At 43.3% G+C, this 5,945-nt stretch overlaps 1 pseudogene; it reads right to left on the bottom strand.

Annotated features, from left to right (window-relative positions):
- Positions 1–3,114: 3,114 nt before the first annotated feature.
- Positions 3,115–5,579, bottom strand: LOC147437583 (exocyst complex component EXO70B1 pseudogene; annotated as a pseudogene).
- Positions 5,580–5,945: the final 366 nt, after the last annotated feature.

Below are 5,945 nucleotides of genomic sequence, written 5' to 3'. Positions count from 1 at the left end.
AGAGAGGGGGGGGGGGGGGGGGGGAGCAGAAGAAGAACAGAACAACAGTTAAGTTTTTAACATTGTAGGAACAATCCCAAGAGACTTGTAAGATCTATCTGTCAAGGGCTTGAAGACCTTTTATGAGAGAGAGAGAGAGAGAGAGAGAGAGAGGGCACGCCTTGACCTTCATGGTTTATTTCATTATATCTATGCTTTTAGTTTGTTACTTCATTTGCAATAATGTGTCTTCTTTCATGTTGGTAGCAGTTTTTGGTCATATTGTCATTAATGCAACCACCTAGTTAGACTGTGACAAGTTACAAAACTACCAATCAAGAGCCTTTGAAAAAGAGTGTTTTTATAGGACTGAATCATTTCCAGGTAGGCATCTCGTTCCCAAATACCTTGAATTTCTACCAAACACTAGTTCCAAAAGCCACTATCAAACACATCATCAACATCTTGCTTTGAACTAAACTAACAAAGTGGAATCCTTCTTGCTCCACTCCAACTCTCTCCACCGTCACAGTCCAGGCTCGAGGGGCAGAAGACTCTTGCCGCTCATCTAGTGTCTTTTACTGACGGGAATTCTTGCCCAGAGCTGTCAGATTTTTGCCACATCAGCAGCCGTAATTTTCATGGCAATCATTGCCAATGATTGTAGGACTCATCAGCAGACGGAATCCCCAATCGCGCTGATGACGACACATCAGCATTGGTAATTAGGAGGCTTTATGCAAATGATTGGCTCGGCAGAATATTATGGCCCCCCTCGCCTGGACTGTGACGGCCGGGAATGGTCTGTCAGAGACCATTCCCCAAGAATGAGGCTCCCACCATGGCTCCTGGCTCCCTGCCGGTCGCCATGTGGTCGCCTACATTCTTGGGAATGGTCTCTGACAGACCATTCCCTACACCTTGAAGAGAACCTTTCTAAGCTTGTAAGACTGAACGCATCATCAAGATCTTGCATTGACCTAAACTACACAAAATGGAATCCTTGTTGCTCCATACCAACTCTCTCCACGAGCTTGTAAGACTGAATTTTTCATGGCACCTATCACTCCATGAATACTCGGACCTCTATATTTAACTTGTCTACATCATCTCCAACATGTCAATAATACACATAACCTTGTCGCAAGCAAGCACATGAGACATTTCTGCAATGTGGATGTTCTTCTACTCGTCAGCACCATTTTGCTACAGAGGATACCTGCACGAAAACTGCCTTTTTGAATTCCATACTGCCTCAAAAAACTATTGGAGAAGGTGCTCTCCCCGTCCATTTCACTTCAAGCACTCTACCTCTGCACAATTGCACCAAACCTTGATGGTTGAATTTACCAAAATTCATTTTCTGCCAATTGCTTCGTGGCTGATGCAGAGCCACAGCGATGCTACAATAACCACAGCAAGCACAAAGAGAAAAATCCATAACAGTGATCCTATGACTCTATCTAATAACCAATAAACGTGGCCCTCAATGACAGGACATGTTCAGCCCAAACTTACCATTAAAAGCAGCCCATGTTGCTTCTGCAAATGTGCATGCATGCGGCCACAAAAACTACGTATTTTATCGCATTTATGCATACAAAATACTATAAAGTCAAACTCACTGCCTTCTGAGAGAACGTTCCAAGTTCGCCAAATCGCTCTCGATGCGGCCTTGTTTTTCACGACTCCAACCTTCTCTCTGATAACCAACAATTTGTTTGGCTCTTCCTTTGCAAGCATTTTGATGTTGTCCTTAAAAGAAAGGTATTTCATGCTTTAGCTAAGGGTAAGGCAAGCCTCTCTTGTAATGCTACTAAATGTTGTATACCCACATTATATGTGTATTTCTATGTAAAGTGGGTTTTGATTGAACTATATTTTGATCAAAATATAATTTGATCAAAACCTGCTTTTTTTTTTTTTTTCTACCCAGATGTCCCTATCGCATGAGTTGCCACTCAGTCCATCATTACCTTGCTCATCTGACTATCTTACTACAGCAGTACAGATTTACACCTTGCACTGACATTGATATCTGATCCATACAACCTTTGGGACATGTTCCCAAGACTATTATGAAATCGAAAACTTCTCAAATGCTTGCCTAAAGCCAAGACGTTTACCTTAACTACACTGCCATCGTTTCTCAGTCACCATAAGCTTTTCATCTAGCGCACGGCAAATTGGTTTTCAACCCAAAGACGACCTGTAAGAGGAGTCTATTGGAGAAACAGCATAATGATTCACAGACATAAGAGTGGACAAACAGTATAAAAAATCCATATAAATGCATAAGACAAAGAGCTTATGGTATCACACGGCATGTCAGAAGCACTGCCAATTATTGGACATGTTACAGATCACAAAATAAGAAGCTTAAGAACCATAACTCTAAACTTCAAAACTACTCCCGAAAAAATAAACTAACCAACTACAGCGGTCTCAGACTCCTACTACTACCCAACATGTTTATTTGACTCAAACAACGATATTGAGAAAACTATACGCTAATGCAAATTTCTCTACTACGGAGAGAACTATGAGCTGAGACAACTTCCTCTACTTAGTACCAAAGCAAAATTGGCACAACTCCACAATGACTTCTCTTTTGGCAATGCTATTAGGCGAGGCAATCTCCATTGGACAGAAAAATAAGAAGCCTGAAAAGAATTCGGCAATTGCTCAGACATCTTTCTCTGTAGTTTTCCCTTCAGAATGTGGAAAGGCGACATGGTCTTCACAGACGAGAAAACTGTTCTCCACATGCTGTCGCAAGAAAATTTCTCAAGTAGCTGAATCAGGTTTTCATAGATGACCAGATGTAGATAGAACATATACCAGAAACTGCATACATGGGGAGAATCGACATGAGAGGGATTGCAATAATTTATCCAATAGATAGCCACCACTCACATCAAATTGAAAATCCCGAGCCAGCCGCTCCGTGCATCCTTCTCAAGTAAAACCCATCTTCATTTGCCATAAAACCTTCACAAATGCAGTATTAGTCATGGCAGCACAAACCTAATATCCAGAAGAGGTCCTCTGAAATTTGTTTAAAGTGAAGCAAATCCCATCTTATGTTTGTAAAATGACTAGCTGTATGGTATAAATTTAGCTCCAGACAACAAGGCAACGAATAAATTATTCAGTTTAGAAGAGAAAAAGCACAGTGTAGCACAATAATCAAGGTCACTTTACAGTTTAATTGGTTGAAAAAGACCCTCTGCGGTGAACAGATGATGATCCATCATTGTTGAACAAGTCGTTCAAAATGACTTCCATATCGTCTGCATTGTACTTTAAAAATCTATCAGAATTCTTCTCCGACTCCAAATGGTTGCGGAAGCGACCCAAAAAAGCCCTGTAAGCAGGCAGCACCATTTCTACGATTGAAATGCGCAAGTCAGCACACAGCTGAGGATCTGAAACAATCCAGCTTTGTTGGGTTTTGACTACCTCATCAAAGGTGGTATTAAATTGCTTGAATCTCTCCTTCAGCACTGATTTTGAGACTCCACCTGAGAACGAGCTCCCACCAGAGTGTATCCCTTCATCCCTCAAGCATGCTAGAACCTTATGCCATGCTCCTCTCAAATAAGCATTATGAAACTGTCGCACTTTGCCCATATGTCGCCTCAACCAATCATCACTAAGCTGTCTACGCACCTCGGATGCCTTGACTTTCTGAACGATGTACTGGAAGTTATTCATCAAGAAGAGAAACTGAAGACCATTATCTCTGTACAGCTTGGCTTTTCCATCCAGATTGTTCTCAAGGAGCTCTATCAAGTAAACAATCTGCACTGAAAGAGGCAAATCATCTCTCAGCTGCCCTGAGTTATCGTCGTACAGGGATCCCGGGTTGCTGCCCTCATCGGACCTTCTTGAAGAAGAGTCAGCACTCCTCTGATTGCCTAAAATTTCATTGAGGGTGTTCGAAAAGCATGAAAGCAATCTCAGGTAATTCATCACGTAACGAGTCAAAGGATGAACCGCACCACCTGGCACTGGCATTCGTGCGGTGTCTCGCTTTATTGCACTGGCAAACTCAGCAAAAGTTCCTCGTGCAGCCTCCCCAAGCCGGGAAAGAACACCAGATGCTTCTGCCCTGAGGTTTGCACAACTGGCACCAGAAAATATAGACCCAATGTCATCCATAAGATCTCTAAGTTCCTCATACATGTCAAGAATCCTAGGAAGCTTCTCTGGCGATCGACGACCGATTGCAACAGCCTCTGCAAAGTTGAGAAGCTGCGTCATGGCTCCTTTTCCCACTTCTGCAAAACACCACTCGGATATAGAGGGTAGCTCTACAAAGACCTGTTCACACAACTGCTTCTCACTAGGAAAAAGCACACCAACCGACACTGAAAAGGCTTTCATCCATTGTAAAATCTCAGTTTCTAATGTATCTGGAGTCATCTTCTGCACATCCTCGATAGTGAACCTTTCCACTCCTAGCCTAAAGAGGCTTTCTTCCAGAATGGTTTTTCTGACTTGAATGTATTGCTGGCAGCACTCCATCTTATACCCACAGTTGATCATGCGAGCAGCTATATCTGCAAGACTAGGAACAATCTCTGGTGGCAGCATGTCAAGAAGAAGCTTCAAGTTGGAGAGAGGGCGAGATGTGGCCACTTCCTCCTCTCCCTCCCCAGATTCATCGCCTGCGGCAATCTGAACAGACAAGTCATCAGATATTGAGCCGAAAGATGGATTTGCAACAGGATCGAAAAGCCATTCCGGATCCACAGACTCACTATGCAATTCAAGTGAATGCCTAAATTCATCTTCCATGCGCGACATCGCAAGTTGCAAAAGGCTTTGTGCTTCATCTAAGGTGTCATGATCTTCATCATTAGCTGGTACAGTTTGGCCCAAGGACATGGCATCAAGGAGATGCCTCAAAGTATCTACAGCCTCCAAGTAGGAGGCTGAAGCAGGGCCATCCGTACACGTTGTCACAGTTTTCCCAGCTTGGTCAAGAGATTCCCTAAAATTCTCTGGAGGTTCCATGCTGGAAAGGCGGCAATGACAGCTGGTAAGAATGGTAGCAAAAACTTATCTGGTTGCCGCTATGGAGCAATGCTACAACTATTGCCACAGACTGGAAAACTAGGTCAATGGCACCCAACTCTTCACCTGTAGAAATGAGCGCAGCAAACAAAGGAGGAAATTTGATGTGAGGCTGGCTATATTACAATGGCCGATTGTGAGAATGAGGGTTAGGTCTCTGCATCCTTTGCTACCAATATCTCGTGACTTTCATGGATCTACTTTCCAGGCTGTGCCTATAGCTGGCCTCTTCTGTCTCAGCTGCCTGCCATTTCTGCTGAAAATCCAATCATAGATCCGCCCCAATGAGCTTCCCACATCGAAGCATTATACAAGCACCTGCATCTGCACTTCCTTTTTCGCACTCGAGCTTCCAACAAGCTGCAAATGGAGCTTCCTGCTCACCTGAGGAAGACGCGCAAGTATCTGGGAATTCTCTTCGCTTCTTCGATTCTGCCTTCCTCGAAATGTTCTGGAAATTGTCGGTGTAAAATGGATCGCCATAGCTAGAGAGATTCTTCCGTATTTTATAAATGATAAGAAATCATTTATTGCTCTACTTTAACGACACGAGCCATTCATAAAGACTTGGGCGATTCATTGTTTTGGAGAGTATTATGTAGATTCTGGTAACCCTAATAAGCAGGTTTAATGTTAAGGTTGGGTTGGAACGAGTCGGTGGAAGCGTAAAAGGAAGTGGCGTTCACAACAAGTGGAAGGCATTCATTGCAACGACAAAACTTGGTCTTTTAGACCCACCAGAAGAATGGGCAACCCCCCTTCGCTTCTTCTTCTAGAAGGTGAACTCTATCGCCTATCTATCAGTGCAAAATGTGGGATTGACAACCCGCCAGATTGCTAACCAATCACTTTGCACACTAGCGTAGAACAAGTTAAGTCGTCTC

This window comes from Adiantum capillus-veneris, chromosome 17 (genome assembly GCF_014529385.1).
Source record: "Adiantum capillus-veneris isolate H3 chromosome 17, ASM1452938v2, whole genome shotgun sequence".
Taxonomy (NCBI): domain Eukaryota; kingdom Viridiplantae; phylum Streptophyta; class Polypodiopsida; order Polypodiales; family Pteridaceae; genus Adiantum; species Adiantum capillus-veneris.
Note: the sequence above shows the minus strand (reverse complement) of the source record. Positions and strands in the feature narration are given on the sequence as shown.